Source organism: Astatotilapia calliptera, chromosome 22 (assembly GCF_964374335.1).
Source record: "Astatotilapia calliptera chromosome 22, fAstCal68.1, whole genome shotgun sequence".
NCBI lineage: Eukaryota > Metazoa > Chordata > Actinopteri > Cichliformes > Cichlidae > Astatotilapia > Astatotilapia calliptera.
In genome coordinates, this window is record NC_137442.1 from 23,631,437 (window position 1) to 23,654,554 (window position 23,118).

General features: G+C 42.6%; 1 long non-coding RNA gene across 1 annotated transcript; it reads right to left on the reverse strand.

Annotated features, from left to right (window-relative positions):
• Positions 1-2,393: 2,393 nt before the first annotated feature.
• On the reverse strand, positions 2,394-7,500 carry LOC113014835 (uncharacterized). The gene is made up of 3 exons (XR_003271019.2): positions 7,227-7,500; positions 6,169-6,372; positions 2,394-3,838 (listed from the first exon to the last, which is right to left on the reverse strand). It is a non-coding gene; the product is annotated as an uncharacterized LOC113014835 (long non-coding RNA).
• Positions 7,501-23,118: the final 15,618 nt, after the last annotated feature.

Genomic DNA, 23,118 nt, shown 5'->3' on the forward strand with positions numbered 1-23,118 from the left:
AGTTATATTAAAGCCTCCTCTTCTCTTCTAATCTCACCACGGCAGAGAGGCTGGAGCTGGCTTTGCTTCAGATACACAGACCCCCACTTGCCCACCTCTGCCCAGAAAAATCTCTGCTCATAGTTACCACTGACAAATATGCCAACACATTTTCCACACCAGCCCAACAAGCCCCAGTGCTCGCCTCTGTTAAAGGCTCAGCTCCAACCCTATTCAGTTGTACATATGTACTTATTAAGATGTAAATTCAAATTGTTTGTCTATCCTCTCTTTAGTATTTATGAAATGGACATTTGAAAGTGGAATGAGGTACTTGAAGATAATATAGGGAGTAAGCAGGTGGGTGGATTTAGGGATGAGTGCTGTTCCTTGGAATTCAATATTTTCCACTGGAGATGTCCCATGCCTCATCTATATCAGACAGAAGATAAGGTACAATTGATCCCAGGGGGAGGTAGGTTAAGAGAAAATGCTTAAACACTTTTCCTCCTGTTACCATAAAGCCCAGATTGAGGGAAATTAATGTGATTTTCAGGCTGGTCCACTTGTCATATACTGTATTTGCTGCACTCTCCTGGGATGGTTTAGGATTCCTCTCAGCAGCTTGAGGCCATACCTCACTGGATCCAAATGGAGTTACTGAAAATTGGGAATGAACTCCATTTATGGATTTTCACTCCAAATAAAGTGGCTAATTCGGTCAAAAGAGCCATGACCCCAGCAGAATTAACCTAGCAATTTGTCACTTCCAAGGACATCTCCAGGGAGTTTGCTGAAACCGGCCAACTTGATATAATCCTTCATTCCCTGATCAGTAATGGAGCAGAGGAGAGGTGATAGACGTGATTTACAGTAACCTATACTTTCTCTCCATCTTTTCATCCCTTTTTCTTTTCCCCTCCTCTGATGTTTGGTTTTCTTCCCAAAATGAATCTCTTCAATTTTGCTTTATGACGCTGATGCCTACGCTCACTGTCGCAGTATTTACATAAGCGTTACGGTGCGCATACTTTTAGAACCCTATTCATCATCACTGCCACAACTGCTCGTGGAAGCAAAGTGAAGTGGGCCCTCCCAACTGGATGAATAAAAATCCCATTGATTTCCTTTGGAGGAAGCATACCAGGCCTGATGCCGAGGCACAGTGCACACCTGTAGATCAGGTGTTAATGAATATCAATGTTAAAAAAAAGAGAACTGAACGGGGGGGACATATTTTTCCTTTCAGATACATAGATAGATAAATCCTCAATAATCTTTGTGTTCATCCACTGTCTAAAAAAGATCTTTAGATCTTGTCCCCCTCCCAGGCTTTGCGTAAGAATTTTCTTTGAGCACCTCATCCTCTTCACTAGGGTTCTGATATAAACGGTAGTAACCAGACCAAAAAGCAGCGCACATTTCAGTGCTTCTTTTTCTCTGAAATGTCATAAACTTTGGATTCTAGCCAATCATTTTACCTTTGCAAGGATAGTAGGCGGGCCCAGGGACGTACGTTCTTTTAGAGAAGAGCTACAGATTAAAAATGCCCAAGGCGAAGCGGTCAAAAGTCTGGCTGTACTTCACAGCAAAAGATGCAAACTCAGTAGCCTGCAACAAGTGCTTTAAGGTGATACTGTGCAAAGGAGGTAACACCTTGAATCTGATGAAACACCTGGCAACGCATAGTGTTTTTTTGAAAGTCGAGAAATGCACCGTATTTGATAGCTTGCTGCAAGACCTCACACCGAGCACATCTACTGCAGGTGTGGTGCCTGTTATCAGACCCGGAGTTAGCAACATCCCCCAAGAACCCGAAGAGGAGAGTCCTGGCCCCTAGCCCTGCCAGTGTAGCAGAAATGATGACGGATGATGATGGCAGCAGCAGCCATTCTTCTCTGCGTGAGTTGCTTCATGTTGTTCGTGTGTAATTTACGTTGAGTAGGCTAACCACGTTATTACATTAATGCATGTAAGGTGAACTACCAAACACCGTCGTAGTTTCATGCGGCTGTCTTCTTGTTTGATGGCAGATACTAACTTCATGTTGTATCAACAGAATAGGCTAACTTGGTTATCATTTTGCAGAAAAAAAGAGACCGCTAAAAATAAAAACATAAGAGGTTTTTGGACAAAGTTTGTGTTCTCCATTCTTTAAGCACCGGTTTGAGCACCGTTTAGCACTGGCTTTTACCATAGAATACCAGAATTGGCAGGTCCACCACCACTGGTGCCCTGTGCTTTTCACAGATAATAGCAGGTTCACCCTGAGCACAAGTAATAGATGTAAAATGGTCTGGAGAAGCCGTGGCGAACGTAATGCTGCCTGTAACATTGTCCAGTATGACCAGTTTGGTAGTTGGTCAGTGTATATTTGCAAAGAAGGATATATATATATATTTATATATCACTTATATAATGAATATACGAGTGTATATTACACTTGTATATTCATTTGACCTCAGTTATCCATTAGTGTTTTCGGCACCTGCTTTTGATACGTGTGTTAAAGGTTTACTTGTGCAGAAAAAAAAAACCTTTTCAAAGAATTCATAACATTAGGTTCCCGTCACTCGCTCCCTCTTAAATGCAGAACTGAATTAAAAATCCTTCTTCTTACATACAAAAGTCTGAATGATCAGGCCATATCAAAAGCAGAGCACTATATTATACTAACAAAGTGCCTCACTCCAAGTGCCAGACCACTTGTGGTTCCCAAAAGTACAATGAGAGCCAGCTATCGGGGCCCTCTGCTGCAGAACCAGCTCCCACAGGGTTCACGAGAAAGATGCCCTGTCTACTTTTAAGATCAATCTTTAAACTTTCATTTTTGATATAGTTTACAGTTTCTGCTGGAACAGATGACTCTGAACCATCCCTTAGTTCACTGCCCTCTCTTCACACCTTATGTGAGGTAATATACTGTAACACTATTTTAATGCCATTGCCTTGTGTTACTGCATCCAGTAGTTTGTGTTTTATCTTTTGTAGTTTGTGCCTGTTTACTCTCTTCTCTCCCAGGAGATTCTTCTGGAATCTCCTGGCCTTCTTCCAGAGCATGATTCTGCTGGAGTTGTCTTCTTATTGAAAGAGAGTTACAAGTTGTTGCTCACAGGGGATCACTGATCATTGGGGTCCTCTCTCTAATATGGAAGAATCTCCCTTGACACATGTTGTTTTGAACTAAATTGTATTTAGTAAAATGTAATTCTTTTGTCACTATGTTGTACAGACAAGTTTGATTTTCTAGGTCTGCTGTGCCTCAAATAGATGACCATGAAAAGAAATCCATGACAAGCTTACCACAGCTCAGCGCTAAAGCAGTCAAAACACTGCATCCCTAGTGCGCCAAACAGTCTAAAGCCTGAGATTTAGACACACGGGGCTTACTTTTATATATGGTTACCTCATTAGCTGAAACTTTTGTTTTGTTTAAGAACAAATAACACTATAACGTGAAAGAAAAACCAAGAAAACCTTAATTCGTACCCTTAAAAGGAGCTTAGTTTTCACAATACTAATAATGTCTAGGTTTTTTCTTGCCAATGATTGTTTTGCTCAGACACAGAGGAGCTATTACGTTATCACAGCCATTCTTGTTTGGTCTTATCCTCCTCTAGTGGAGCGATTATCAGGGTGACATCGTGAAGCCCGTCATCTCGAAACACTCCAGGTCAAAGCAGACTGTCCTCCCCTTGCTCTTCAACCATTGTTAATTCTTCCCTATTTTACACCATTGATCTCCTGCCTCCCGGCCCAAACAGCCAGGTCTTTGTGGAGCTGTTAAGCTGCTCCGCAACTGGACTTTCTGCCTTCGTGTTGCAAGCACAGTATCGATCCAAAGTTCCTGAACTGCCAGCTGGGTAGAAAAATAAATAAATAAAAAAGAAGAAAAGGTGAGGTACTTAGTTCGATGAATGGAACAACCTTAAAGAACACTAGAGCCATTTATTTTTATTGTGTAGTTCTTGGGGTCACTGATTGTTTTTCCAATGTGTTCTCAGGTTTGTTCACATGTGAAATATATTTGCATGACAGGATGTGTTCAGTGTTCAGCGTGGGACCTGATAAAATAAATAATTTCTGCTCCTGGTATTGTCTTTAAAAAGTGCTTAAATGAAGGTCTTTTTCTTTGAAGTCTAGTCCTATAGTGATGCGTAATTCAGGTTCAGGCAAAAACCATGAAAATGAAAATGAATAATTTCATTGACTGACTTTGTTTCTTAAAGCCAATATGCAAAGTAAAGAAATGCTAATCTGCTGTGGCTCAAAGAAAATGCTGATGTTCAACAGAAAACTAAGTAAGTGCTTGTACAGTCAGTGCTATTAGCATCATACTACTATATGTTTCTTCCTGACAGTCAACTGTTAAAAGCCATATGGCATCTACAATAAGACTGCCATCAGAGCAAAGCTGCTGACCTCCTGGGGCTAAAAATTAAGAGTCAAAAGCTGCAGTTTCTTTTTGTACTGACTCCTTTAAAAAGCAGTGTGATACCCAATACTATCTTGGCTTCTATCTGCTATCCGGTCTTTAAGTTATGACGTGATGAATCCTACTTCCGGGCCCAAACTACCCTGCATTTTATAAGGCTTTTGTGTTTTAACATGTTTTAATGCTTTGTATCTTGTTCTATTTAATCTAAAAAAAACAAACCCTAAAAACTGTCAGTGTTCACTGTTGGCCTCTCTCGGTTTTTATTACCACGACTCATTTTAAAGCTCAGTTTTTAAACCCTTACGATGTAACTACAGCCCAGCCCATGCAGCAGCAGTATATTAATGACTAACCTCGTATTGTGGATGGATTATCTTGGTGGTTCTCTGGACAGACGTTTGGTCCGTTTACAGCACCATGCCATGCGATTGCATTTGTCATCGAGAACCCTGACGTTAACTTTTATCGAGTGGACAATTAGTGTTCATCCTCCAGTTTCACTGTTTATATTTTGCTAACATAACTGTGTCGCTAGCGATCACGTAGCACATCATTATATACCAGCTAGCCCAACTTCAGTAACCCTACAAACGTCGCTGTTTACTTTCCTATCGTCATTTATGTTGGAAGTGATAGCAGAGCTGTATGTTTTAATTTGTTTAATAAATCTCTCAGTCAGAACATGGTATATTATATTTAGATGGAAGCTAGCGAGCTAACTCCCTGCTAATTTATAACTTAGTTAAATGTCATAAATTCTGTTTTCATGGATGCCTGGATGTTACACTTAATTGTTACACCTGGTAGAGAAGCCACACTGATCATTTTATTACAGATGAAAGGATTTAGACAGTTTTTAACTCTGAGTGATGCTGCAGTGATCATTTGAGTTATGGACCTGCAGCAGATTTTGGGCCCAGACACGGCTAATGACATCAGACTTAAAGACCAGATAGCAGACAGCTGATAACTTTGACTCTTCATCCCCTTATCTCACTTGGTCATTCTCTAAAAATCCAGTGCAACTAGGTTTTTTTGTTTTTGCCAACCTAAACCTTAGCAATGTTTGCATGCATATCACTAGTGCAGGGTGTAGTCAGTGGGCTTAGAAGGTGCTGATCAGCCAAAGTAGGCTGTGTAGCACTGCCTTTGCTAAGTTACTATTTAAAGAGCCTCCTTGGGATTTTTATGTATTAAAATATATCCAGTTTACACTGTGAGTGTGTGTGTGTGTGTGTGTGTGTGGGGGGGGGGGGGGGGGGGGGGGTTTAGGTGTAATAAATGTGCTAAATCTATTCAAATTTATTATGCTTTTTTTTTTCTTTGCAGTTCAAGCACTGGCCATAAATCAATGCCACAGCTGTACTTTCGCAAAAAAAAAAAAAAGTTATCAGCTAGGAATTTTTAAAAAGAAGAACAGAAGCTGAGCGAAGTTATAAGAAACTTATAAAAACCGTATAAGAAAAACAGCTGACAAACCTAGTGAGAAATTATAAAATGGCTTGTTACAGTAAACTACCAGAGGATAACAAAAATAACAAGAAAAATACAAAAAATATTAACTGGCATTCTTAACAGCATAACCAAATAACTATTATATCCAAAAAGTTATGTGACTATGAGAATGAATTGGCTCGGTAAATAAGTCATTTGGGGTTTTTTTCGTTTGTTTTGTTCTTACTCTGGTCATCTGGATATGACTATTTTCTATTGTTATTGTTGTGTGCACACAATAATATTCCTTTCCCCACCTCACAATGTTTGTTCCCCATCTCTTTCACACAAGTTTAAGTAGTACATCAATGGAGTGGCAGTGGTGCAGACATCAACTCTACACAGCAGCTTCTTTCAGCTTCAAAGCCAAGCAAGACAGCCAAGCACTTCCAGGTCAGTTACAAGAGGTCCCCTCTCCAGTGTGTCCTGTGGTGTCCTCGCACACAGAAGTATCTTCAGCACTGACAAAGGAGAGACAGCACGGGTCATTCTCATTACCTCATTTGACCTTTCTGTGTAGAGCTGCAGCAATGCCAAAGGCTGCATTATAGCTGGAGCCAGAAGCATAAAATCAGCACCAGTGAATATATTTACCAGAAGTATTGTTTCTAGCTAGCTTACTAGGTAACAGCTAACGCCCATGTTCTATTAACCTGCTCACAGTAGCATCATTACAAGCTCAGTTTAACAGGTTCAGTTAATTGCGTTCCATACCAGTTTCTTTTCTTCACATGGCCCTGCCTGGCAAGTATATCACACTTTTTCTGGCCCCATGGATATGTTTAGTAGCCTGAAAAATTAGGAAATTGGGCAGCACAGTGGAGCAGCGGTTAGCACGTTCCCTCATGCCAACAAGGTCCTGGGTTCTTTTTGTGTGGAATTTGCTCTCCCCATGTCTAAGTGGGTTCTCTCTGTATTCTAGCTTCCTCCCACAGTCCAAAGACATACATGTTAGATTAAGTGGTCAGCCTAAATTGCCTGTAGGGGTAAATAAGAGCATGACTTGTTGTCTTTCTCTATGTCAGTTAGCACTTTGACAAATTAGCAAGCTAATTAGTAACTAAAGATTTTTAATTAATGCACTCTTACCTTTTAGACACACCCCTGCATGCTGCACATATTGGGGAATGGCTGCTGCCATCCTGCAGCAAAATGTGCAGAATATCTGCCAAATTTAAACAGTTTGTCTACATGCTTTTTGTCACGGTCTATGTGGCAGACCGTGGGGATGAGGGGAATGAGGAGCCAAGATGCAGGACTTTGTGATGAAGGCAGTGCGTTTATTTACAGTGTTGTAAATAGTTCAAAGACTAACCCCGTGTTTTCCCCTTGACTTCCGTGTCGTGTCTTCACCCACAAGTTTGTGCTCTGTGCTCTTCCGCTCCTGTGTCCCCGTGCAGCTGCTTTTGTCTTCCCTGTCTTCCTTGGTACTAACACCACTAACATGGAGTCTCACACAACAATCCCACACCGAGGAGCGCTCAGCCACAGTCTTAAGAAGCTCCCCAACGACGCTTCATTAGCTGCAGGTGTGTGAGTCATCTTCTGCTTCAGGTGTGGCCATCCTCTAGACAGGACACGCCCACCAGGTCTACCTGAAACCAGTACTCAGCCACACTCACAGACACACCCACTTGCCTATACAAACAAGGATGAGGAATAACAAGAACAGCAGCAGTGCAGACAAAACACACATCACAAAATAACAGCAATAATTATAAGAGTAGTCCACACTGCTGACAGACCCTGAATCCCTGGAGCTGGGTCTGTGACAGCTTTAGCGGGCTCTTAGTTCAATGACCTTGTTGCTGTGTAAAATAAAGTGAAGAGGATCTGGTTAAAATTGTGCTTTTTTTTTCTTTTTTTAAGTTTAAGCTTATTAAAGATGTGGCTTGATAAAGGACTTTTTACCTGAAAAGGTTTTGATTGTGATTAGGATAGCAGATGCTGCTGTTGTCAACTCAACCCAGCTGGAATAAACCTTTTCTTTCATTCTAAGTTCTTTCATTCCTGCTGGGTTCACTGTAACAATCATAGTGCTCCCTCATTGGTGCACAGTGTGTGTGTGTGTGTGTGTGTGTTCACTATTATCAAACCCTATTTTGTCATTTAAATCTGTAACACGATATATTTAGTCACTCCACATGACTAAGAACTGCCTCTTTGTTTCATTCTTGACGCCAACCCAACAAAATGGTGTGTGTATCAAAGCTTGCACTGACATTAGAATCAATATGCAGTACACGTCTGCTGTTAAAAGGGGTATAGTGGTCACTCTCTGGAGGGCAGACTTTGTGCTCTCCGAGTCAGAGACCAGATTAGAATTCCTCACAGATTAATCTTTGACTCATAACAGACTGTAATTAAGTCGAGACAACTTCTAAAGTCCAGAGTAAGGAAAGAAAAAAAAGTCAGTTTATATCACCCCCGCTTGTGCAGGATACAAGAGGTCAGGCCATAACACGCTGATTAAGGGATGAGTTATTCAAAAGATTTTTTTTCTGAAATGCTCCACAGGACTGATGGTATATGAAGATGAGAAAAATAATCTGCTCTGCATGCTAGCTGCTTTGTGATATATCAGCCTAATATCGTGGGACATTTAACAGGATCGCATTTATGGAAAGATTTTTTGCGCTTAATGTATGTGTTATCATTCAACCATAGGAGGAGTATTGTAAAACTTTTACTGTACTGTGGCATACAGGCAATAGATCCAACCCAACCATCTATCTCCCCATCCTTCCCTCTCTCGCAACTGTTCTCCTACTGCTATCATTACCTCTGCCATTTCCCCCTTTTTACCTATCTGTTAGAGCCCATTAAACAGTTTGTGGAAAGGGGGAGGGGGGGGGGGGCATGGATTTGACACCGAAACAAGCCCTACCTCACTGTACCCAGAACACACACACACCCTCCATTCACATGTACGCATTATCCTAAGCCAAACCATTCGAGGTGTGTAGCGTAAGCCTCTGCACTGCGCCTCATGTTTCATAAAGAGATAAGGGCCACTAAAAATACCCATCGTGTACGGAGAGATAGCCAAGCTTTAGGAGAGGTATCTACAGCGAGCAGCCAGCAAAGCGGTGTCTCCTTTAATTCAATCCACAGACACAGACAGTGTTTTGCAAAGAAACAGAGCTAGAAAAAGAAATATTTGAAACAGGCTTTTTATGGGTGTCTTATTATTATTATTAACACAATATGTTGTTGGATGTATCTCCGTTATTTAAGCAGGTTCATTTAGACAGCTTGATAAAACAGGTGTATTGTTTCTGATTGGGGTTGATTCATGCATTATGTTAAACTTAAAATGAGATTATTACGGATTGACTTGAAACAACGATCACACTTTGATTAAGTCGTTATTATTACATCTTCCTTCACCTAAAGTCAGCTCTCAGGGAAGTCTATCCAGGTAGTGGTGTAAAATATCTTACAAAGCATGGCTCTGTGTAAGACCAGATCTTGATATTAGAGCAGAGAACTGTGTCAACAAGTTTCCCGCTGTTCTGACGCATGTTAGATCCTGTAGCTGATCCTCTGAGGGAGATCTGTTACCCTCTGCACACACAAGTCTGCAGCAAAGCACAGTGGCTTTGTTTGTACTGCTTTATTTTTGCTTTATGTTAACACATATAGAAAAAATATAGGTTTATGTGCATGTACACATTCATAAGGAACCCTATATTCTGTAATAATAAAGTAGACCTACTTTATGAGTAAATACCTTTGTTTAAGTATTGCAATAATGATACTTCAGTGCACTGAATAGGCTATTTTTGGACTAAACTGACATTGTGTTACGCTGTTAAGTGCCTAATTGTATACGCTTCATATTTTTGAGAGCTGGATACAGTTACCTGGAAACGATTTCTTGCAGCAAGGAAGGGTGACTAGATATTGCCCTTTTCTGCCATTTTAAGTTGACGTGTGAATTCATATTTTGATATCAGTAATAATAAGAATTGGTGTTTAGCTGGTTTTTGCGTGTGTCATGAAAGGCACATCGCTCACCAAGACCCTGTTGTGTTAGGATCTTAGTTGCACTAAGAACAGACCTGTTTGCAGTACTTTACTAATTATTTACGAACACAAACTGTATGTATGAATCCAGGCCATAAAGCCTTTTACTAAAAACAAAGTTACTAACACATGAATAATAGTAATGACAGTGACAGTAAAGACGTGCTGGTGAAGATAGGGAAAGTGAGGTACTGACCATTTTTCCTGGAGTTGATAACAAATCCACCCATCGTTTAGTTCAGGTATTAAGGCTGGGGGAAATCTGATCAGCTGACAACAATGTCAGCCAAGGTGATGTGATGTGCGCTTGATGATAAACCTGCCATTTATGCCACCAGCAAACCTCCAGCTTCCTACTGTTTAAATTTTGCTGGTCTCTGAAATAGAACTGTTATCGCTCAGCCGCTGAGCCTGTCAATGTGAGTCCAAAAGAGCACAGAGGTTCAAGAAAACCTTTGCTCATGAAGAGAAGACTCGGGCGCTAGCTGAAAAACCTGCATTATGTTACACACCAGGATCATTTTAAACAGCTACGTTCTCACAACTGGAAACCTGGAGAGCACAATTCATGTCCTATTTTTTGAGTTTCATGCTTTACCGTTTGTTTTGCTGTGTTTCCGCTTGGTTCAGTTTAATTTGAGCTAGATTTAATCATCTAAAACTGCAGGGTTAGTTTAAAGAAAAGGCCATGGTTTCGTTTAAAATAAAAAAACATTAACATTGAATGTTAAAAAAGCATTAAGAGTACCCAGGCATGCAACAGTCTGCCATGACCCACTTACCGTTTGGCACCAATGCCAAAAGGCACACTGACACTGTGGATTTGACAGAAGTAGCCCGTTGCGATATCTGCAGTCAGTCCTGCAGTGATTCCACATCAGCAGCATGTGGAATTTAATATTAAGTAATTTAATTCCAATCCTGCTTTATATGTTAGACTAAAATAAAAATAAATACACATATTTCTTCGAATAAACATTTACATTTTCAGTTATTAAAAGACTCGATTCTTTCTCCTACACCTGAACACATTTTAGGGAGAGAAATGTCTCCTTTTTCTAAGCCCTGCAAGACATACTGATTTGCTCTAGGTGAATCAAGAAACTTCCTAACAAGTTTTTCGCCCTCTTATGTGTGCAAATTCAATCCTACATTAAAAACTCCTGAGATGGGCTTGACCCTTTGAAATATCAGCGGCAATCAATTATTCAGTGTCAAACTTTGAGTGCTGATTTAGGAGAGGGATTTTGACTTGGCAAAACATTTCCTCCTCTCAGCAAAAAACTGTCAAAGTTCTAGTTTTCGTGATGTCAAGAACTAGTAAAGACAAAAGTTGACTAAGTTGGAGGTTGTAGCACCACTTTGGAATATTCGATAAACTTTTTGTATTCTTCCTTATCCCCTCCTACCTCCAGCTCCTCTTTTACTTCAGTTTTTATCTTCAACGTCCACATTTTCTTCATCTTCCTCCTTTACTCCTACTGCTTTTTCCCCTTCGACCTATTTTCTTCCATGTACAACCCCTCCTCTGCCCTTTCTGCTTCTCCTTTTGTTCTAAATATTTTTCAAATTTCCCCCCACTCCTTCTTCTCCACCTTCTCTTCAAATTCAGAGCTTTTTTTCTAATGTCCTCATATTCCACTTTACACCTCCTCTTTTTCCAACACGCTCACAACTTCTTCCATTTCCATTTCACCTTCCACATCCTTATTTTCACTTCAATTTCATCCACCATCCACTCCTCCATTTCCATTCCCACTTTTTGTGCTTTTTAATTTTTAATTTCCACCAGTTTCTTCTTCTTCTTCTTCCTCTGCTTCCATTACTTTTTTCTTTTGCAGAATTTTATCTTTCAGTTTTATTTTTCACATCTTCTTCTTTCAGGACAACTTTTAGTTCTCATTCATCCTCCACTTCTGCTGCTTTCTTATTTCCTCTCCCTTATGCACTTCTAATTCCAAGACTTCCTCTACTTTTTCCCAGCTTGACTACCACTTTCAACTGTCATTTTCACAGTTAAACTTTCCTTCTTCTTTTTTATTAACTTTTTCTGCCTCTTCCTCTCCATCATCTTCCAGTTTCACACATTTTTCTTCTGTATTTACTTTCCTGTTTGCCCATTTCCTCTTTCATTTTCTTTCTTTGACCCTCAATTATTATCATTCTCATGTGTATAAAGGTATTTATTGTATTATGGTCTGTTATACTGAAATCCTGAAATTAAGGCTCTCCTTAAGGAGAAGAAGAGAGTGTTTAGATCTGGAGACAAACAGGAGCTGAGAGCTGTTCAGAAGAAGCTGAAATGGAAGATAAGGCATGAAAGGAAAACTACAGGAGGAAGATTCAGTTTCAGTTTTCAGTTTTATTTGTCACATGCAAGTTAGCACAGGGTCAACATTGCAATGAAATGTGTTTGACGAGCAGCAGTCACTCAGCATCATGATACAGTAGGAGAAAATATAATAAAATAAAATAAAATAATAAAGAAAATAGAAAAATAGTAAGGAGCAAAATATTAGAGAGACATGGTAAAAGAGAAAAGATGACTAAATATATATGTATCTATAAATATAAATATATGTACACTAGTGATTAAATAAGAGCTGTATAGTCGATGAAGAGCATCCTTGCATATGCATTCCCTTTCTCCAGGTGAGTGAGGGTGGTGTGCGTTGCCACGGCGATGGCATCCTCTGTGGCTCTGTTTGTCCGATAGGCAAACTGAAGAGGGTCCAGTGTGTCAGGGAGGGAGGAGCAGATATGACCTTTGACCAGCCGCTCCAGGCACTTCATGCTGACGGATGTCAGTGCAACAGGACGGTAGTCATTCAGACAGGAGACCACTGATTTTTTGGGAACGGGAATGATGGTGGATGCTTTGAGGGACGTGGGGACCACTGACTGCCTCAGGGAGAGGTTGAAGATGTTGGTGAACACCTCTGCCAGCTCGTCTGCACACACTCTGAGTAGCCGGCCTGGGATGCCGTCTGGTCCTGGGGCTTTGTGAGGATTTACCTTTTTAAAAGTCCATCTCACAGCTTCTGTTTTCAGAGTTAGAGTTGCAGCCTCACTGTCCTCCTGAGGGTAGAGGATCTGTTCTCTGTTGTCTGCGTCAAAACGAGCATAGAAGTTGTTAAGCTCGTCTGCAAGAGATGCAGTGGGCTGAACACTGACTGTGTTGACCTTCTTGTAGTCAGTGATGCAGCGCAGTCCATTCCACATCGCCTGGTGTCAAAGCCGTGGTAGCTGGACTCCATTTTGTCCCTATAGTCCTTTCTGGCCTTTTTTATGGACTTTCGGAGGTCGTACCTGGCTGCTTTATATGCATCAGCATCCCCGGAGTTAAAGGCAGAGGTCCGCACTTTTAGCTTGGCGCGAACGTCTTTATTTACCCAGGGTTTCTGATTTGGATATATGCGGACAGTGGTTTTTGTGATGGTGTCATCCATGCACTTTCCAATATATCCAATGACAGAGTCTGTGAGTTCATTGATTTTGCCATCAGCTGCATCCACAAATATCTGCCAGTCAGTTGTGTCAAAGCAGTCCTGCAGGACCTCCTCAGCCTCACTGTCTCATTTGTAAATAACCCTGGAAGCTGTTTTTTCATGTTTCAGTCTTTGTCTGTATGCAGCAGCAGCAGTATGGAACAATGGTCTGCCTTACCAAAAGCTGGGCGGGGGGAGGGGTTTGTAGCACTCTTTGAATGGAGTGTAACAGTGGTCCAATGTTTGATCACCTCTTGTGGGGAAGGAGATGTGCTGATAGTCAGTGTTGGGGAGTAACGGAATACATGTACCGCCGTTACGTATTTAAAATACAAAATATGAGTAACTGTATTCCGTTACAGTTACCGTTTAAAAAGGTGGTATTTAGAATACAGTTACTTTGTTGAAATAAATGGATTACACTGCGGTACTTTCCTGTTTCATATTGTCGCGGGTCAGGACTGTTTGGGTTTTGTTTGACAGCTACGTTCTTTTGTTCCAGGCGGCAGCGTTACGGTTGCCATGGTTACAGGGCGACGCTCTCTCTCTCTCTGCGACTGTGTGTTTCCTGGGTGAGAGAGCGCATTTCGTTGTTGTTGTTGTTGTGCTAAGCTAACAGGCAGAATGCTACAAGCATAGCTCTAAAGAATGTAGCATCATAGGCAGTGTAGTCCGTGTTGCAGGGAGAATGGACTGCCATACACGTTATATGTCTGTGAGCGCGAGGAGGGAGAAAAAGGGGAGTGGAAAGGTACGAGTTGTCATCGAGCAAAAACGGGAGCTGGAAGCATGTAAATATAATAATAACCACTGCAGCCAAGAAGAGAGCGTGACGAGCCCAGTTGTAAGTAAGACTCGACTGTACGCTGTGTTCGTGTTTTCCTCTGAAAACAATAAGTTCCGTTGGAGCAGCCTTTCAACGCCTCTCTCTGTCTCTCGCAAGAAAAGTTGACCCACACAACAAAGTAAAGCTATTTGTCGGCTACGAGCCGACAGGGACCCCGCCGTATTAGTCAGAGGTCCCTTTACTACAGTTCGGAGTCGCGGACTTTCAGTTATAGTAATAAATCACACAGCAATAGCACATTCACGCTGTTGTAAAAAGCATGATAATATATTAAGTAATCCAGAATATTCAGAATACATTACTGTCATTGAGTAACGGAATACGTTACAGAATACATTTTGGGGCGTGCATTCTGTATTCTGTAATGGAATACATTTTAAAAGTAACCTTCCCAACACTGCTGATAGTATTTGGGGAGAACCTTCTTCATGTTGGCTCTGATGGAAGAGCAGCTGCAACAGGACAACATCAGAGGGGTTTGGAACAGCCTGAAGACAATCTAAGGACAAAAACCAACCCCCCAGGCTGCAGGAGACTTGGGGTGGGTGAATGACCTAAATAAATATTTTAATAGGTTTGATCAAACACCCACCCCTCCCACAGCATCGTCCCCCCTGCTGCAATCTCCTTCATCTTCAGGGACTGCCTGTCCTTCATCTCAGGACTTCACACCTCTCAGCTTCACACCTCCCAGCTCCCGGTCATTACACCCACCCCCGGCTTCTGTGGACTCCAACATACACACTACTCCCCCAAAATCCACTCTTTCTATCTCAGCACTTCAAGTGAGGAACAAGCTTGGCAAGATCAAGGTGAGGAAGGCTCCTGAGATGCTGCGCAGATGAACTGTGTGGCATACTAGGTTATTTGTTCAACCTGAGCCTGTCACTGGGGAAAGTACCACAGCTGTGGAAGACCTCCAAAGACCTCCCATCCCAAGGACCTCAGCAGCTACAGGCTGGTAGCCCTGACATCGTATCTGATGAAGACCCTCGAAAGGTTGGTTCTAAACCATCTGCGCCCCCTGGTGAGGTCTTCATTGGATCCGCTGCAGTTTGCTTACCAGCCTGGCATTGGGGTGGAGGACGCCATCATCTACCTCCTGCACCGAGCTCTGACTCACCTGGAGAAGCCTGGAAGCACTGTGAGGATCATGTTCTTTTGATTTCTCCAGTGCCCGAAACTCTGGCTGATTGGGACCCACACCCAGTTTCACACCTTGGCTCAGGCAGTTAGAGGATCATCAGGGGGTCCTTTCGTCCCTCTGTGGGGGGATACTCCCACTAGGTTTAAATCTGGGACTCCCCACCATTTGACCTTAGAACTGAAGAAGCTTCTCGGATGAGAGGTGAAACGTCTTCAAGTAACTTAAAGAAGTCCAGACGCTTTTCTTTGCAAGCTCCTTTGACCCAGTGCTTTTAACACCATCCAGCTACGACTTCTGAGAGACAAGCTGGAGCTATCGGGAGTGGTGCCAGCACAGCCCCACAGGGAACTGTGCTGGCACCGTTCCTCTTCACCCTCTACACTCCAGACTTCTCCATCAACTCCCAACGCTGCCACCTACAGAAGTTCTCTGACGACTCTGCCATAGTCGGCCTCATCACAGGTGAGGACGACTCAGAGTACAGACAGTGGACTCTGGACTTTGTTGACTGGTGTCAGCAGAACTACCTGCTGATCAACGCCGGGAAAACCAAGGAGTTGGTGGTGGACTTCTGGAGACGCAGACCCACCACACTGACACCGGTGAACATCCAGGGAGTGGACATTAAGATAGTGGACTCTTATAGGTACCTGGGTGTTCACCTGAATAATAAACTGGACTGGAGCCACAACACTGATGCTCTTTACAGGAAGGGTCAGAGCAGACTCTACCTGCTGAGGCGGCTGAGGTCGTTTGGAGTACAGGGAGCGCTTTTAAAGACCTTCTATGACTCTGTGGTGGCATCTGTCATTTTTTACAGTGTTGTATGTTGGAGCAGCGGTTTATTGGCAGCTGAGAGGAAGAGGTTGGATAAACTCATCAGGAAGTGCAGGTGTTTTTGTCTTTTGGAAGACCAAGTGCAGATGGTGGGAGACAGAAGGACTCTGGCCAAAATTATTCTATTCTATTCTATTGTACTTATATTGCAGCTTTTTCCCCCTGCAAGGTAAGACCTTGAAAACATCAATGCACATGCACAATTCTCTAACTGAAGAGCAAACACTTACAACTAGATTTGAGATAATGACATCCTGTGATGCCTTCCTTTCACTCATCGCCTTTCCTATTCTGCCTATAAAAGTGGCCGCTGCACTCCAGTTGCAGTTGGCACAAACAAGACCGACATGAGTTTGACTCAAAGAAGGTCAAGTCTGCCTCAGAAGCCACCCATTTCCTTCATCTCTTTTACAGACCTCCACAATTTGATGGAAAGTAGATGTCAAGTCATCACTTGCTCTTCATCTTAGCCGGGATATGGATTGGAAAAGATTACTGCGGATACACTCACCCAGCCTGCCCCACCGGTCCAGCATTTCATCTCTCAGCATGATTAAATGGGAGACATTCGCACCCGATTTGTTAATTCATCAAAGCGGGGTACCTTGTGGGATATAGAGGTTGTATTAATCACATTTTGGGCAAATTCATGTTGGCTTGCATAAAGCTCAAACAGGCATGCATTACAGATTAGTCTTCTGGTGAAGGTGCCTCACCGGAGATTCATCGCATTAATATATTACCCCAGTCACAAGGTCTGAAGTTAGGAAGAATGAAAGAGCGCGAGAGAGAAAGACAGTAAGACAGAGACTGGGTGTCTTTTGGTGTTGACAGCAAGCTTTACAGTGAATACAAATGATTAACTTAAAAATATCAAGCAAGGATCTATGAGTGCTTTTTCAGAAGACAAAAAGCAAACAAAATAAAACAAACAAAAAATGATACATGAAGCGGAGTCAGAGATATAAAACATTCCGATTTGTGCGCTTTTCTTCGAGCATGTCCTCTTTGAAGTGATTGCCTGCTAAAAAGGAATCGCAATCAGCCGCAGGAGAAAAAGACCAAAAAAACAGCACTCTGATTGTTATGAATAGCATTTAAGGATTATAACATTCCGACTGTGTACAGGGACATGGGGTCTCACTTTCCTCTCCCTTGTTGTCTAATTTGTCTCATAACTAGGTTTTATAACAGTCATTAGAAGGTAAATCCCCTTGGCTCAACTTTCCACAGTAAAGCACTGGCATTCGGAGCTTGATAAATGGACACTCAACACTGGTTATTATGATGAATGGGAATTTCACACTGGTAACAGTGCCAGGTATGGGAGGGGAAGAAAACCCTGAAAGAAATTCCTCCCAAAAGTGCTGCCAATGGCAAATTGGAAACTGATGCCTTTAGGGTAAGTTGACATTCACAGTATTGGCTTTTATTGGATTCCTGGACTTGCCTGAGGTTAGGTCAGGGTGATCCATTTCCCCCCAAAAAAGAAAAAAAAGTTACAAAGTGATTTTTTAAATACCACTAAGACTAAGTTGCAAAAGTGATGCAATAAACAAATCAGCTGTTACTGCAGATTAGTGAGGGTCCCTGACAATTTACCCAGTAGTACAGGTTGCTAGGCTTGTGCTTCAGATGTGGATGCAGCCAACCAATATTTTACAGTAACTATAATATCATTATATAAATACAGTGGGGTGACTCTGCAAACTAAAATTGGTGTCTAATAAATGGGTTATGGGCAGAGGAGAAAAATAGAGCAAGTGGAGCTAAAGGGAGAGGAGAGATGCAGAGGCGAAGAAGGTATAGTATGGGGCAATTTAATCTCCACGATCTCAACTGGCTAATAAGAGGAGAGCGAGGGAATATAAATAGTGAGCGAAAGACTAATGGAATTCATTTTAGGAGAGTATTTAACCTATTTCAGAGAGAATCCAGTGTAATCAATTAAAAATGCCTCGAGCCAGGGCCTCAACTTTAATTACTCTTCAAATGTGATTATTCTCTGACATGCTACCTTCCTTGAAATAGATATATTAGCTACATTAAAATGTTGGCTCTTGTACGTGTCTGTAACCATGGAGCGTAGATCCAGAAAATATATACATGTATTCGGGATTATTTCTTCGGCTTGCTTTATGTAAAGAAGCATATCCACAGAAGGAGAGTGGCAACAATAAACGGAACCTAGACAGATGCTAACTGGCTACAGCTAGCTGTGTCAGCATGGCCTAATTGCAGTATCCAGATGGATACATTTTAAAAAAAAAAAACTCACTAAAAGCTCTTCATTTGTGGTGATAGTACTTGAATAATAGCAAAGTGACTCATCATCAGATCTACCCTGTGGTCTTGCTATCTGGTCAGGCTGTCAGTCCACTGTCTATTTACTGTGGAGGAGGTTGTAAAAATTGTGAAAGCTGTCAGTTACAAGTTGATGAGTCAGCAATCCTCATTTCTGTCCTGTGACAGTAATACTGAGGTGAGCCGAGGATATCCTGAAGTTTTCTCTCAGTAAGCACTGCTGTTTTTGTTATTGTTAGCTTTTCTTAGCCAGTGTTTGATCCACTTTGAAGGCATTTTGACTAACACTGTTGGACGCTTAGTGAATGACACTTATTGAATAAACTCTGACGTAATGTAATAACGTGTTTAAACTATTTAAAGTGTGATTTTTAGGATACTCATCTCTAATATTTCTGTGAAGGTTCTCAGTCATCCAGGTCATCGTAGTCAAAGGAGCTTGCAAAGAAAAGCGTCTGGACTTCTTTCATTTGCTTGAAGACGTTTCACCTCTCATCCGAGAAGCTTCTTCAGTTCTAAGGTCAAATGGTGGAGAGTCCCAGATATAAACCTAGTGGGAGTGACCCCCCACAGAGGGACAAAAGGACCCCCTGATGATCCTCTAATCGCCTGAGCCAAGGTGTGAAACTGGGTGTGGGTCCCAATCAGCCAGAGTTTCGGGTGTGTTCATTGTGAAACCTGGCCCCACCTTATCATGCGAATTCCTGAGGTCAGATGGCCCAGGATGTGAGTGGGCGTTAAGGCGTCTGGGAAGGGATCTCAAAACTGGATTATAGATGGCAGAGAGTTGGTGTCGTAAACCCCCGCCTCTGTTCAAAGATGGTCGCTCACAGTGGACATACAGTGGGGCAAAAAAGTATTTAGTCAGCCACCGATTGTGCAAGTTCCCCCACCTAAAATGATGACAGAGGTCAGTAATTTGCACCAGAGGTACACTTCAACTGTGAGAGACAGAATGTGAAAAAAAAATCCATGAATCCACATGGTAGGATTTGTAAAGAATTTATTCGTAAATCAGGGTGGAAAATAAGTATTTGGTCAATAACAAAAATACAACTCAATACTTTGTAACATAACCTTTGTTGGCAATAACGTTTACTATAGGTCTTTACCAGGTTTGCACACACAGTAGCTGGTATTTTGGCCCATTCCTCCATGCAGATCTTCTCGAGAGCAGTGATGTTTTGGGGCTGTCGCCGAGCAACACGGACTTTCAACTCCCGCCACAGATTTTCTATGGGGTTGAGGTCTGGAGACTGGCTAGGCCACTCCAGGACTTTCAAATGCTTCTTACGGAGCCACTCCTTTGTTGCCCGGGCGGTGTTTTGGATCATTGTCATGTTGGAAGACCCAGCCTCGTTTCATCTTCAAAGTTCTCACTGATGGAAGGAGGTTTTGGCTCAAAATCTCACGATACATTGCCCCATTCATTCTGTCCTTAACACGGATCAGTCGTTCTGTCCCCTTGGCAGAAAAACAGCCCCATAGCATGATGTTTCCACCCCCATGCGTCACAGTAGGTATGGTGTTCTTGGGACGCAACTCAGTATTGTTCTTCCTCCAAACACAACGAGTTGAGTTTATACCAAAAAGTTCTACTTTGGTTTCATCTGACCACATGACATTCTCCCAATCCTCTGCTGTATCATCCATGTGCTCTCTGGCAAACTTCAGACGGGCCTGGACATGCACTGGCTTCAGCAGCGGAACACGTCTGGCACTGCGGGATTTGATTCCCTGCCGTTGTAGTGTGTTACTGATGGTGACCTTTGTTACTTTGGTCCCAGCTCTCTGCAGGTCATTCACCAGGTCCCCCCGTGTGGTTCTGGGATCTTTGCTCACCGTTCTCATGATCATTTTGATCCCACGGGATGAGATCTTGCGTGGAGCCCCAGATCGAGGGAGATTATCAGTGGTCTTGTATGTCTTCCATTTTCTGATGATTGCTCCCACAGTTGATTTTTTCACACCAAGCTGCTTGCCTATTGTAGATTCACTCTTCCCAGTCTGGTGCAGGTCTACAATACTTTTCCTGGTGTCCTTCGAAAGCTCTTTGGTCTTGGCCATGGCGGAGTTTGGAGTCTGACTGTTTGAGGCTGTGGACAGGTGTCTTTTATACAGATGATGAGTTCAAACAGGTGCCATTCATACAGGTAACGAGTGGGGGACAGAAAAGCTTCTTACAGAAGACGTTACAGGTCTGTGAGAGCCAGAGATTTTCCATGTTTGAGGTGACCAAATACTTATTTTTCACCCTAATTTACGAATAAATTCTTTACAAATCCTACCATGTGAATTCATGGATTTTTTTTCACATTCTGTCTCTCACAGTTGAAGTGTACCTCTGGTGCAAATTACTGACCTCTGTCATCATTTTAAGTGGGGGAACTTGCACAATCGGTGGCTGACTAAATACTTTTTTGCCCCACTGTAGATGGCTTCTTTCACTCCTCTTTCAAACCATCTGTCCTCTCTGTCCAAAATGTGAACATTGGCATCCTCGAAACAGTGTCCTTTATCCTTAAGATGCAGATGGACTGCTGAGTCTTGTCCTGTGGAGGTGGCTCTTCTGTGTTGTGCCATGCGCTTGTGAAGTGGCTGTTTGGTCTCTCCAATGTAGAGGTCTGAGCATTCCTCGCTGTACTGTACAGCATACACCACATTGTTAAGTTTGTGTTTTGGCGTTTTGTCTTTTGGGTGAACCAGTTTTTGTCTGAGCGTGTTGCTGGGTCTGAAATACACTGAGATGTCATGCTTGGAGAAAACTCCCCTGAGTTTCTCTGATACACCGGCTACATAGGGGATGACAATGTTGTTGCGTCTGTCCTTCTCATCCTCCCTCGCTGGTGTCTGGTCTTCTTTTCTGTGCCTCTTTGCTGACTTTAAGAACGCCCATTTAGGATAGCCGCACGTTTTGAGTGCTTCCTTTACATGTGTGCGTTCCTTCTTTTTTCCTTCAGGCTTAGAGGGAACATGTTCTGCCCGGTGGTGTAGGGTCCTAATTACTCCAAGTTTGTGTTCCAAAGGGTGATGGGAGTCAAAGAGGAGGTACTGGTCCGTGTGTGTGGGCTTCCGGTAAACTTCGATATTGAGTTTGCCGTTCCCATGTACCTGAAAGTTCTTATGTTTCAGGTACATGGGCCAGACGGAAAGGAAGGCTCTTGGCTCTTTCAAAGGAAGAGTACCCAGCCACTGGTACAGATATGTGGACGACACCTGGGTCAAAATCAAGACACAAGAAGTGGAATCCTTCACTGCGCACATTAACGCTGTGGATAAAAACATCAAGTTCACCAGGGAAGACACAAAGGACAACTGTTTGCCTTTCCTGGACTGCGCTGTGCACATTGAAGAGAACGGCAAACTCAACATCGAAGTTTACCGGAAGCCCACACACACGGACCAGTACCTCCTCCATCTCTAATATTAGCCTGCATTATTTTAGCTTATAACTAGCCGGTGTATCAGAGAAACTCAGGAGAGTTTTCTCCAAGCATGACATCCCGGTGCATTCCAGACCCAGCAACACGCTCAGACAGAGGTGTATGTGGTGTATGCTGTACAGTGCAGCGAGGAATGCTCAGACCTCTACATTGGAGAGACCAAACAGCCACTTCACAAGTGCATGGCACAACACAGAAGAGCCACCTCCACAGGACAAGACTCAGCAGTCCATCTGCATCTTAAGGATAAAGGACACTCTTTCGAGGATGCCAATGTTCACATTTTGGACAGATGGTTTGAAAGAGGAGTGAAAGAAGCCATCTATGTCCACTGTGAGCGACCATCTTTGAACAGAGGCGGGGGTTTACGACATCAACTCTCTGCCATCTATCATCCAGTTTTGAGATCCCTTCCCAGACGCCTTAACGCCCACTCACATCCTGGGCCATCTGACCTCAGGAATTCGCATGATAAGGTGGGGCCAGGTTTCACAATGAACACACCCGAAACTCTGGCTGATTGGGACCCACACCCAGTTTCACACCTTGGCTCAGGTGATTAGAGGATCATCAGGGGGTCCTTTTGTCCCTCTGTGGGGGGTCACTCCCACTAGGTTTATATCTGGGACTCTCCACCATTTGACCTTAGAACTGAAGAAGCTTCTCGGATGAGAGGTGAAACGTCTTCAAGCAACTTAAAGAAGTCCAGACGCTTTTCTTTGCAAGCTCCTTTGACCATCTCTAATATTAGCCTGCATTATTTTAGCTTATAACTAGCTGTGGTTGATTAGCCGGCTCATAGTCAGCTGGCTAGAAGCAGGAGGACAGCATGTCTAATCTGCTGAAAATGAGTAATTCTGATAATATTGGAATAAAATAAGCATAGGTATGCATGTTTTTGTGTGTTAGACCCCTGACTTCAGTTTAGGAGATGAGGCTTGAGGTGAGGAAGAAGAGGATAACATTTTATTAAGATACCAATGACGTTGTCTCTTTCCCTCATGTTTTTGCTTCTTTGGTGAAGGTGACCCCTTGTCACATGACAAAAAAATTGGTATGGTCCTTCATATCTTTTGTCTGAAGGTGCAGACATTGATTACAATTTGTCTCCA